The sequence below is a fragment of the Ambystoma mexicanum genome, chromosome 5p (assembly GCF_040938575.1).
Source record: "Ambystoma mexicanum isolate Mex_15411 chromosome 5p, UKY_AmexF1_1, whole genome shotgun sequence".
NCBI lineage: Eukaryota > Metazoa > Chordata > Amphibia > Caudata > Ambystomatidae > Ambystoma > Ambystoma mexicanum.
Window position 1 is genome coordinate 123,942,680 of NC_090930.1, and position 14,058 is coordinate 123,956,737.

Genomic DNA, 14,058 nt, shown 5'->3' on the forward strand with positions numbered 1-14,058 from the left:
GCTGCGGTGCAAAGGCGTGTCCCAACAGGTTATATTACAACAAGGAAGTGCCGGCGCATTATTTCCAGAATTATACGCCCATGTGTGAAGACAGATTGCTCATTATACACAAACAGGTGGTGACTAAGCAATGCCAGACAGATTGGATGGTAAGCAAAGCTCTTTGGTTACTACAGGTTAACCGCAGAAACATTTACACATAAATGCATTGTCTGAAGGCTACTGTGGCACAGAGCTTCTAGGATTAAAAAAAGTCATATTCAATAGACAAACAAATCGGGGCTTATGTTGGTCATTTGCACCGCAGAGTGCAAATGTGCAAGGCAAAATGTGGAATGCACGCATGCACGCCACCTTTTGCCCTGCACATTTGCTCTCCGCCGTACAAATTAGTAAATGATGCCTACCATGCTTGCAAAGAAGGTACCGTTTACAATTACAATTGAACGCTGCCTTCCATGTAACTATTTACCAATTATAATTGTAGGTTAATATTAATGTTAAAGGATATTTGTACCGTGTACTATCACCACCAGAGTGGTACCCTGGCGCTCTGGCGGATCTGAAAAAAAGGGGGTTGGTTCGGGTACGTTAGTAGGACAAAGTTTAGGGAAAGAGCAAGGGAGCTTTGATGTGTTGTTTGCAGCTTCAGTTCGGTTAACACTGTTCGCTGAGCTTTTTGGTGTGGAATCCTGTCGGTATCTCCTCGTGTGCTGTTGTGTAAGGCTATGTGTGGTTTTGTTTTTTTGTTGCAGTGTAGTGAAGTGCGTGCGGTTTGCTGTGGTTTTAGAGGTATGGTTGTGTTTAGTTAGAGTTTGAGAGTTGTGTAGCACGTAGTGGTCTCGTATTGGCTAGCGGGTTTGCTTATAATGTGCGGTTGGTTTTGAATATGGCTATCTTGTAAGTGTGAGGTGATTGTTGAATAGCGTGGATGCAAAGTTGCCTTGGGTTGGCAGTGTACACATGAGGTCATGTTGTCATGCCTGTCATGCTGGGGGTGATGCTGGGTGGTGGGTTAGGTTGTTAGTTGTGCCTGTTGTCTGTGTCAGCCTTGTTAGGTATTGTTCGGTCCTGATTGGATTGTCGCTCGTGGTCGGGTCAGCCTTGCATTGTCTCCTTAGTTCTTGCAGGTGGCCCCCTTCTCTGTTGGTTCTCGTGATATCTGTCCCATCAGTGTAAAAGTTACATGCCATGTGAGCATGGTAGAAGGCGTGTCATTGTAAATGCAGCCTACCATGCAAGCATGGTAGAAGGCGTGTCATTGTAAATGCTGCCTGCCATGCGGGCATGGCAGGCCATGTTCACAGTGCATCCCCATGTAGTCCGCCTGCCTTATGCTGGCTCATAAATCCGGCGGGCTCCATAGGAACCCCAGCATTTGCGCGGAAATGAAAATGCATGCTGGTGCAAACGCTGGGGCATTTGTATGGTGGAGAGGAAGACCTCGACACCATTCAAATTAATGAAAATGTGGCCTAAATAAATGGCCTCATGCAAAGCATTTAAGCTTTTCATTCACAATACACCAGTGACTAACATGAACCCCATCGTGGCTAATGATAGAAAATATTCATTACCTGTTTTATATCTTCTAATTTCTAACCAATTGATGTCATTTTGTTCCCGGGAGCAAATTGCCCAGAGTGGACCTCCTACATTTGAACCTATGTCAAAAACAGACTTTGCAGTGCAATGTGGAGGTGTCAAATGCTGGGGAAATCACTTTTGGACTTCGCAGTACAAAATGATGTAAACACTCCCTACGGATTACGCAGGGCAGGCAGTGTTTACAATGGATTCTTATGGAATCTGCCTGCTTTGTGGTGTTTTTTGATTCCATAGGAATGCACCAGCATGGAAATGTCATTCTCATTTAAATGCGGGTGTATTTGTTTGGTGGAGAGGATGGGGGGAGGGGTGGAAATGGTTCCTTCACTCGCCTACTATGCTATCCATGGGAAGGAAAATATGGCGCAGAGTAAAAATCTTTTTGCACACATTTTCACATGATTTTCACTATAAGCCGTAGTAAAAATGTCCTTCAGTATGTTTTAAAGTTGTTGATCTGACAAACTGCATGTACGTCCTATTCATGCATATTAAACAAACATTGGCAATGCCAACAGCTTTGGCTTTTGTGTAGATACAGGAAAGGTATTTGCCAGATATTGCCATAATGGTACTAAGTGGCCATTAATCGTAGCAGTTGGAAAATGGTGCAGTACCTGGGCATATGTTGCGAGTGCCAGGTAAATACCTATCCAATACCTATACACAAGCAGAAACTGTTGACTTTGCCAATGATTGTTTTTAACAGGATTCAGTGAAGGGCACACACGCTGCTTATAAATTAAGTGGCTGAAGGTAGACTTAAGGCATTTCTATTGCACCAGAAGTGTGATTACAGCATCAATGAAACCATTAGCTCTCATAAGACTTCTTTGAAAAAAGCCTGGCAGGCAATGGGGGTGCTACATTTGATTTTAAGGCTGGATAAGGTTAGCTCACAGAGAGCCCAGGAGGGTGTGTTTTGGGTTGTGAGAGGTATGAAGTGGGTAGGAATGATTATAGGGATTAACCTGGCCATGGGCAGTCAATAGGTGGGTAAATAACCAAACCACACTTACAAGCATTGTGACCCTGCTCATATGCCATATCTCCCATCTCTCAATGCATTAGTTGCATCTTATAGGTGGCCCTAAAGTACTGCCTTATAGCCAAAACTAAAAAGTAGGTATCTTTTTCTACAGTTCTTGGAGTGCATATCTATACACAGGGTGCTACCATAACATGCTCTAGTTGAGTAGAAGCTGTCTGGTGAAAGCTTTAGGAAAATATAGTGCCTAAAAGAAATAGTACAAAGGAAAAAAGTGTGTGACTCCTGCATTGCAAATATGTGCACAAGCACACAAGTGCTCACTGGTTATCACTGTGCTAGATACACCCCACAAAAAGTGACATTAGGCACAGCAACATGGCAAACAATGGCAAGAACAACTCCCCAGGTCCTACCAAGGAAAGACACAGAAAATAACCAGTTACATGTCTTTATAGCGAAGTAATTTATAACGAATGCCCATTTATCAAATCTTTTATCTTGAAAACTTTTATAGTGAATGCATTTTTTTATTTGGGGGGGTCACCACCAAATCCCTGTTTCACACCGCTAAAAACAGATTCCGAATTTCCATCCCAAAGAAATTTAACCCTTTACCCCACCCTAAATACATTCACTATAAAGGTTTTCAATATAAAATATTCAATATATGTACATTCAATATAAAGGATTCGACATAAGCACTGTATACCAAATAACCCACGTGTAACAACAGATCACTACACATTAGCCCCTACACAGAACTGCAAAAGATCGCAAAGGCAGCATAACACCATGAGGTCATGATGACCAATGAAATCCACCAGTACTCAGCAACCACATACACAGTTGACGTGCGGAGTGTCGCTACCATGGATACTCCATGGTGATATCGCACCCACAAGCACAGCCATGTAGAGGAACACCGACGGAGATTGCACTGGAGAAAGGGGAATATTTGGAAGGAGGTTGGCTTGGCTTCCCAACTATCAAGGTAAAGCCATGTTGCTCTTGTGAAAATAAAGATTTTGCAATGGCAGCCTTTGGCATCTATAGGAAATGTGAGGCTCGATGTCCTTGAAAGGGGCCGCCTAGTCGGCTGAATCATCCTGCTAAGTGATTTTTCCCTTCAAAGTTGTTTTTCTATAAAATGGTATTGATTGATGATAAGTTATCAAGGCAGGGCACTTTAACATTCTTCATTATAATTATTATATTTATCAATAAAGCAAGTGCATCGGATTTTGGTACCAATTACAGTTTCATGTGCAATCAATGCATTGCCACTTTGCTGAATTGCAACTAATGAAATAAACCTATAAATCTGTGTTTATTAGAAAAGGGACTTGGAGAACTTTCTGCTGTGATACAAATATACAGGCAGTTTTTTGGCATGTCAGCCATACTTTATTGTGTTGGGGGTCCTGACCCACGTTTGAGCTATCATTCTGCAACATTTGGTGCTGTGGGCTTAGAAAATCCAAGATGGCCAAAAAGCCCACATGTGCGCCAAATTCCAGGAGAACCACGCAGTTTGTGCACACTAAAATGGTTGCCTAACTTGCCACCCACCAGTGCGAGCAGGATGGGCCGGGGTGCCATGAGTGAAATGTGTGCCAAAGGAAAAACCACACTTTAAAATCACCTTTTGTTTCTCTGAATGCCAGCTCAAAATGCCTATTTTCAAACATTGCAACACATCCAAAAATCTCACTGAACACCAGCGGACATCTGGCAGAATGAAGTATGTGTGCATACTAAATCTGGGAAGATGAAGAGCCCAAAACAATGTTCATACCAAAACTGGCTGAGCTATGCATGTCAGCATCCTAACTGAAACTGGATTAAAACAACCAAAATCGAAACGTTTAAATTAACTGAGTGACCTACTTTTGAGTGTCACATAGTTTGTAACTGTTAAAATGTCAGAGTTTTGAACTTAGAAGCAGCATTCTAGCTGCATGTGTAAAAATTGTTAGTTTATTTGAATGCAGAAAACTGGGTAACTAGAAGTGACATTAGCTGGGGCCTGGCTTAAGGAACTGAATTCTGCCTGACATCTACCCCCACAGGAGTTAAAACCTGCTCAGCCACTCTTCCCCTTGCCAAAAGGAGTTGTCACCTCTCTGATTAGATTAGGGGTGGAGCAGCTACAGGGAGTTGAACAAAGGCCTGTCCTGGGCCCAGGCAGAGGGTTTATTGGGGGGAGGCCATAAATGGCTTCCTCTTGAACAATGGGTCTTCCAGGGCCCAGGCAGATGGTTTATTAGGGGGACCGTAAAATAGCTTCCTCTTGGCAGAAGCTGGGAGGGGCAGGGTCTCTGAGCTTGGCAGAAACTGGATAAACTGGTTTCTCCACCATGTGACCTGGGAAGACGCACCCCTGTTGGCCAGAATATGATTTTAAGAAAGATGTATAACTCATGGTGCGGACTTGTCAAAATTATTTAAATGATACCATAATTCTTGTGATTTTTCTGTGCACGTGTTCAGACGCGTTGGGAATTTGTGTGATGTTCTGGGGCAAAACCCTGCTATTTATGTATACTACAGACTCTGTGTTTAAGCTAGAGACATGGGAGTTTACTGGAGTATGTATGGACAGGCCGTGTACATGTGAATAAATCTGGAGAAAAATCCGATGTTGCAAAACCCACTAAAAAGCACCAAATGTTGCCATTTTGAATGCAAGCCCCCAGGAAGAGCAGAGTTTGAACAGGGTATACCTCATGTGATATGTGATGGGTGCATGTAATTTCAAACCACTGTGTATCTATGAAATATGTCTTTAGGTCAAATATAGATTGTGTGTAATTTGACAGGAGAGTGTCCTTTCTGCAAGCCATTAAATGACATCACTCTGACACTCCACTTCTTTTCCCCAATCAAGAGAGAAAGGGAAGCTTGACCAATGGGCAGTTGAGAGAGGGGCTGGCTAGTGATGCTGCACACACATCCACTTTCAAAAGACATAAAAAGAGCCACTGGAAGCTAGAGAGGAGATTCAATTCCATTTGCTGCAACGCGCTTTGCCGGACCACACAACATCCAGAAGATACTAGATCCAACACTTAGACTTTAAAACTCCAAAGAACGTGATTCAGAACTCAAAGCAAGGGCCTAAACCCACAAACTGAGAACTCTTCTCAGTAGGCCTCAGCATCCAGCAAACCTAACAGCGGTAGCAGCATCCAGGAGCCGTGCAGATCAGCGCTGGGTCCAGAGAAAGCTGTGCAGAAAGATCCAGAAGCAGTGCTGTACCCAGAGAAAGCAGAGCAGTATCCAGAACCAGAGGCCAGAGATCCAGAGTGACCCAGACCGCTGTTAGCAGAACCAGAGAGCTGACCCAGATCACTGTGAAGTGCCGAGACCAGAACCGGAGTCCAGTCCAAAACCTGACCAGATCCGTGGCGATGCCTAATTCAAAAATATATTGTGAGTACCTAGCAGAACTGTGCAGAACCAATCTCTTAGTTAAAATAATATAATTCAAATTATTTTAATCTAACCAGAACTGCCTCCTAACTGTCACCTGTCATTTTCTAGCTGCAAGCTATAACCTGTCGCTTGAACTTTCAAAATTTCAAATCCGAAAAACTACCTTTATTTAATCGTTCGTATCTCTAGAACCGTTTGGGCTAGGAACTTGGTTTAACTTTCCTCTGAAAGCTTAGAATCTCAGCTACTCCTTATACTTTCTCCGTAATCACGATTCTCGCATTTGCGAATTTTGCCGCGATTTGCGATTTGGCCCGATTTCTTGTAAAAAGATAGCTGCTTTTGCCTGAACTAATAAATTTCGTTTGCCTCTTAAGAACCATCCATGAATCATTGCTAGAGTGAGCCTGGACTAATATTAACTAGATACCACTCACCCTGAACCTCCTGAAGGGAATTAAAAGCATTTTCAGCATATTTCTCACTGCATTGTCACCATATTCAAAGCACTTGGGTCTGTGTTTCAAAACTCCTATCTGTTGTATAAGCTGCTGGGGGGAATTGAACTGAATTCTATTTGATTGCATTCCTAAGAACTGAGTCCCATTCTATTCATTTCCTTACATTGCATAAAGGGGGGGGGGGTGAATTGTCCAAGAAAGTGATTACATTGTCTTTTGCTGAAATCCTATCAAGTTATTTTCTGTACTGCATTTCATTCCACATTGCATCCATTTGAAACCATAAAAGTATTGTTGCTATCGTATCCATCCTATAACCACTCATCATTGATTATAAAGAAGTGTGCTAGTGCCGGACTATCCATTATTGATTACTGCTCAGATTAAGTGTGATATTCAATTATTAATTTATTATAAAGTGTGATATATATATTGTTTAAATGATCAAATAAACATTTTAAACTTGCAAAGCAGAACTACTTCTTGGCTCAGTGGGGTCAGGGGGATTCCAAGAGAGGGGTGTTATATAGGGGTAGTCATCCAGAACTCATGATCTGGATGTAAAGATATATCAATAAGGGTTTCCATTCAGTATCCCAGACTAGGCATTGGCGGTCATTACAACCTTAGTGCTAAGTGCACCAACTTTACCACCATGGTGTAAACTACGTTTACACCATGGTGGATGGCGGATTTATCGCCCCATTCCAAGGTGAGTGGGACGGTAAATCCCCATTTCCCATTTTCCCTTCCCCATTCCCATTTTTGCCCCATAGGGCATAATGGGAGTGGGGAAGGCGCTAATTACGCCGCCGTAAATTACGGCGGCGTAATTAGCACCATGGCAGGTTAGCGCCATCGATTTTAACGCCTGCTAAAAGCAGGCGTTAAAATCTGAATCAGGCGTTAAGGGTTAACGGTGGCGTTAACCCTTAACGCCTGAGTTGTAATGAGGGCCATTGACTTAGCTGTAGTGTTGAATTGAATCCTCTTACGAATTGGGGGCTCGAGCCGGACGTTTGGGTTAGATCTATCACTTGTGCAGATTAATACAGCGTGCCAGCTGACCAGATACACATATCCGGTCGGATCACCACGCTGTGTTACGCTGTAAAGCACTCCTCAAAGGAACGCTCTAAGGAAAAGGTCTGTTTTGCAAAAATAAAATACAAACTTCTGTAAGTCAGGACAGAGACCAATCTCTAGAATGACGACCTTAGTAGACATGAAAATAGCCAGAGAGCACTTCTTACATAAGTTATTTGTGAGAGGTGAGTGGAGTCACCAGGACCGCATGGTCTGGTTGCAGGCCATCACGCAACAGGTCACTGAAACAGGGTCAGATATATGAAGAGATCAGGGTCCCTTACATGTGGCCCTGAGTGAACTATACATGGCTCCTAAAGGATGAGGATGAACAAGACAAGATGGTTAGGATAGCGGCATACCTGTACCTATATATGGGAGACATGCAGGATAAATGTACTTAAAGCCAAGACCTGGCGAATAAGCGACAGATGGCGTTAGAGAAGGTCCAATCTGACCTGGTCTCTTCTGAGCAGAGGCTGCAGGGGAGCCAGGAGTCAGAAAATGATAGTAGGCAGTATATCATCAAAATAAAAGAGGACATGGATATACTGCAACAGGAAAAGACAGACCAGGATACCAGAATTCTGGCTTTGCAGAAGGAATGCCAAGACAGTTTGGACTCCCTACTGCAGAGCCAGAAAAAGCTGGAGCAACAGATCAATTTCAACAGGGCATGCACAGAGCAGGTAGCCACCCTGCAAATCCAACTAGACAGAGAAAAAGAGGAGAGCAATAAACTGATCCTGAAAGACCTGGATACCCAGGCAGAGTTTGATCAGGAGCGCCAGGTAGCTGGTGCCTTCCAAAGGCAAAGGGACGACCTGGCGTCACAAATTCAAGCTCTTGGTCAGGAAAGGGACACTTTAGGCCAGGAAGTCTGCCACTTAAGAAGAAAAATGGAAGAAAATCACCTGACCCACCAGGGACTGGGTGTCATGATCACTGCTTCCAAGGAGTCAGGACCAGCCCAACGTCCTTGGAAGCAGGCCCCTAACCCTGATCCTAGGCACCAGCCGGTCCCCACAGCGACCTTTTGGACCTTGTCCTGGCGCCGGTGGCACCAGGCTCATCAGAAGCATAGGTCCCGGCACTGGAAGCGCCGGGCTCATCATTGGTGTGAATGTGCTTGGGTGGACTTACCTGCGGCAGACCATGCTGCTTACTTACCAGACTCTTAGAAGTCCTCGGTGAACTGGGACTACTTTCTTACCTGGGTGGGGCAGCTCCACTCCCTGTATACAGCACTGGAACTCTTCTGGAAGCAGGAACTCTTTTCTTACCTAGGCGGGGCCGTGGAAGGAGATGCCTCATCACTCCTAGGCTATTTAAACCACACCCGATTGATGAAACGTGCTTCGCGTTATTCTGCATCTGCAGCAGAACGCTCACCGAGTCTGTTCCAGCCTTTCTTCTTGGGATCCTGAACCTGCAAGAATTATACTTACCATTCCTGCACCCGATCAACATCAGCACCTGCAAAAGACCAGAAACAACAGGTTAGCAGAACGAACTTAAACACGCAGTGCTTACTTACCTGATCCATCGGCAGCGGCCGTGTCTCATGCTGCACCTTCGCCGGCAAAGATAAACAGCATTATCATACTTACTGGCACGCTGTGCATTCCGGCTTCTTCACGCTGCATCTTCACCTGCAAAGATAAACAGCATTATCATACTTACGGGCACGCTGTGCCTTCCGGCTTCTTCACGCTGCATCTTCACCTGCAAGGATAAACAGCATTATTCTACTTACCGGCACGCTGTGCATTCCGGATTCTTCACGCTGCATCTTCATAGACAACAGCAGTGTTACACTTACCGGCACGCGGCGAATTCCGGATTTCTTCATTCTGCATCGTCGTCTGCAAAGACAAAGAAAGAGACAGTAAGAGCGCTTGCCATACTTACGCAATTCCAGGCGCTTCACCGCCACACATAAAAAGACTATAAAGACTAAAGGTGTCCAGAAACTTACCGGTCATGCAGACAACGACGGTACCCATCCTCTGAAGTCAAGAAGCAGATGGAGAGCCCAGCATTCACCTATATAAGGTGAGCACGTTGACCTGGGAGGGGGGCTCAACAGTCAGGCTGGGAGGAGAGAGATAGGGACATACACAACCCAGACCTTTAACCCCCATATTATTTCACCTGCAGAAACCTCACCCTTCGAGTCCGACACACAGTGCGGAGAGGTTCGACCCCAGAAGCCAACCGAATCCTGCACATCACGTTTCGTGTTACAGACACCTTCCTGCCAAGACCCGCGCCTCCGTGGGAATCAGGTGAGCGTTACAGAACGCGAAGCCGACCACAAAACTCCTACCTAGGCGCAATGGAAACCTCAGATACTGATCAACTAGCCCAGTTGCTTGGGGAATTAAGAGCAGAAGTACATGCAGCTCGCCAGGAAACGAGCTCTCTAAGAAGAGAACTGATAATTTCTAAGGAGCGAACAGAGGACCTTGCTAGGCAGTTGTTACAAACGCAGGCAGGACAGACACCTTTGCCCGTTCCAGGAGGGAGTTATCCTTCTGCATCAGTTTCAAATCCAGTGCAAATCAATCTGCCTGGTAATGTGCCCTTGGCTCCGCCCGAACGCTTTGCTGGTGATCCAAAGAAATTCGCAGTGTTCATCAACCAGTGCCGCCTGCACTTCTTATGTCGACCAGCTGCATTCCCAACAGACCAGGCCAAGGTGGCTTTCGTGCTTTCTTATCTCAGTGGCAGCGCTGCAGATTGGTCGATCCCTTTAGTCACCCAGGATGATCCGGTTTTACACGACTTTCAAGCCTTCCAATCCAGCATGGAGAAACTGTTCGCAAGACATGCACATGGGCAGGCCTTGGACAATGAACTTCTCTCATTACGACAGGGTAACCAAGACCTCTTGACTTATATAGCCTCTTTCAATAGACTCATAGTGGAAACACAATGGCCCGAGGACAAGAGAATAACGCTTTTCTACAGAGGCCTGAGTGGATTAGTTGTCAAACTGGACCATAGACTACAGAACAGGAAGGCAGATCGTTCCAGATTTGATACCCGAGTGTTTTCTAAACCACAGACCTCGAATAAGGGAGCTGACACTGTGGAACCCATGCAAATAGGGGGCATGAGAGGACCGTTGACCCAGAAAGACCGGGAAAGAAGAAGGCAGCTGCAATTATGCCTCTATTGCGGTAATTCAGGACACTTTCTTCGGGACTGTCCCATGAAACCAGCTAAGAAGACTGTAGGAGCCGCGGATACCTGTACCCCAAATTCTGAGCAGGGAAACGACCTCGCCCGACAAGAGTAGAGGTCCTCTTGCCGAGCGTTAAGATCTGTCCCGTGACCTCGCATTTCGTGATACCCATGGTCCTCATTAGTCCTGAACGTCCGGATCGTTTGCATGCAATTGAAGCTTACATTGACAGCGGAGCAATCGGTAACTATGTGGACCGTGAAATGGTATCAAGGATGAATCTACCCCTTGTCCCTAAGGCAGTAAAAGACGTCATCACTACTGTGGATGGCACGGAGATAGCCTCCGGACCAGTAACGCATGCCACCCAAGAAGTGACGTTGTTGAGTCACAATGGACACCGGGAGAGAATAGTGTTCGATGTAATCAAGGCCCCTCAGTTCCAGATCATTCTGGGAATCCCATTGGTCAGAGAAGCACAATCCTCAGATTGATTGGCGAGCAAAGACGGTTCCGTTTCCAGAGTGTTCTACCACTTGTTATCCTCGACCTGATGTTTCACTAGCGGCGATCTCTTCTGAGGAGATTCTCAAATTACCTCCCGAATACCAGGAGTTCCAAGACGTCTTCCAGAAGGATCACGCTAACACCCTACCTCCTCATAGGTCTTACGACTGTCAAATAGATCTGATACCTGGAACAACTCCTCCTTGCAGCAGGATTCATGCCCTCACCAAGCCAGAGAACCTTCACCTCAGACAGTACCTGGACCAATACCTAGCTAACGGGTTTATCCGTCCTTCAAAATCCCCAGCTTCATCGGCTTTGTTCTTCGTTCCGAAAAAGGAAGGAGACCTTAGGACTTGCATAGATTACCGCGCCCTGAATCAGATCACTGTTAAAAACAGATACCCGTTACCTTTGATCCCTGAACTCCTGGACCAAGTCAAAGAAGCATGTATATACACAAAGCTGGATCTCAGAGGAGCCTCCCACTTGGTACGGATCAAAGAGGGCGATGAATGGAAAACGGCCTTCGGCACCAAGTACGGGCTATTCGAATATCAAGTGATGCCATTTGGACTGTGTAATGCTCCTGCTGCTTTCCAGTATTTTATGAACGATGTCCTTAGAGAGCTCATTGACGTGTGTGTAGTTGTCTACATTGACGACATCCTTGTATATTCGTCATCTGAAGAAGAACATCAGAGACACGTTAAAAAGGTTCTCGAGAGATTGCGTCAACATAGTCTTTTTGCTAAGCTTGAGAAATGCGTTTTCAACGCAACGGAAGTCGAGTTCCTGGGATTCATATTGTCACCTAACGGAGTCCATATGGATTCAAAGAAAGTTGATGCAATTATCAAGTGGCCATCACCAACCTCTGTAAAAGGAGTTCAAAGCATGTTAGGATTCGCTAACTTTTACCGCAGATTAATTCCTGAATTTTCCCGGATAGTCCAGCCCATCACCGCTCTGTTGAAAAAGAACAAACGTTTTGAGTGGTCTTCTGAAGCGGAACAAGCTTTTCAAGACTTAAAAGCTAAATTCATTTCTGCACCTGTTTTAAAACATCCTCGCCCAGAACTTCCTTACATCATGGAAACGGATGCTTCTAGTCTTGCTATGGGAGCAGTGTTATCACAAAGAGATTCGGTCACAAACCAACTACATCCGGTTGCCTTTTGGTCCCGCAAGTTTTCGCCTCCTGAGATCAACTATTCAATTACAGACAAGGAACTTTTGGCCATCAGATCGGCCTTTAAAGCCTGGCGGCATTATCTTCTTGGAGCCAGACACACAGTCACCGTAATGACTGACCACCGCAATTTACAATATCTAAAGACAGCCAAAGCTCAGTCTTCCAGACAGCTTCGCTGGGCTCTGTTCCTAGCAGAATTTGACTTTATAATTACTTATCGACCAGGTAGTAAGAATGGAAAGGCGGATGCCCTCTCCCGGATGGGAGTAGATGAACATTTGATCAATCCAGATCCAATACCCATAATCCCAGAACAAAGGATTTTGGGTTTGGTCAGCACTCAATCTTTTGAAGACATCAAGACCACGGTGAAATCGCTCCTAACTCCGACCGATTTGCAGGACTGGCAATTAAAGGGAAAAGAATTCTCAGTAGATCAAGACCTACCATATTTCCGAGGACGATTGCACTTGCCCTGAGAGAAACTACAAAAACAAGTAATCTCCGGTTATCATGATTCTCTAATGGAGGGGCATCCTGGCATTACCAAAACCATGGAAAAGATTAAAAGACATTTCTGGTGGCCATCGTGGAAAAGGGATATTAGAGACTTTGTAATCTCCTGCGGTGTGTGTGCCCAGAATAAAAGTCAAAAGCAAAAACCAGCCGGCCTATTACAGCCACTTGACATTCCTCCCTGTCCATGGCATACCCTGTCCATGGATTTTATCACGAACTTACCTCCATGCTTGGGATATACTACCATCTTAGTAGTCGTGAATCTATTCTCGAAAATGGCTCACTTCATACCCTTGAAGGGTCTGCCTTCAGCCTCAGTATTGGCCCGGGAATTCTTGGCAAACATCGTTCGCTTACACGGTTTTCCTTCGGTTTTAGTCTCCGATAGGGGAAGTCAATTCATCTCCCACTTCTGGCGCAGTTGCTGTCGTCTAGCCCAAGTTGATGTAAGACTTTCGACCAGTCACCATCCCCAAACTGACGACAAACCGAAAGGACAAACCAGACATTAGAACAATATCTACGCTGCATGCTCCAACAAACAGAAAAACCATGGAAGGACATTCTTTGGATCGCTGAATACGCTTACAACAATTCGACTCATTCTGGAACCAGGAAGACTCCTTTTTTCCTATTATATGGACACCATCCTAGAACCTCCAACCTGGATCCTCCCCAAGAAATTGAAGCACCTGCTGTGCATCACTTGCATTCGGAGATCACCTGTGCCTTTAAGGAAGCCACTGCCCACCTGCAAAGAGCTAAAGCTCAATTCAAAAAGGCAGCCGATCGGCACCGTAAAGAGGCCCCTCACTACGCTGTAGGAGATCAAGTCTGGTTATCCACTAAGCACCTGCCTTTAAAAGGACCTCACACTTTCATCCCGAGATACCTTGGGCCCTACCTCATATCTGCCATAATTAATCCGGTGGCTGCCAAATTGGAATTACCTACGTATATGAAAATACATCCAGTATTCCATGTCTCCTTATTGAAACCAGTACAACCAGAAACCCGATTGACTGAACTCCCAGAACCCGTTTTGGTAGACGGAGAACTCGAATTC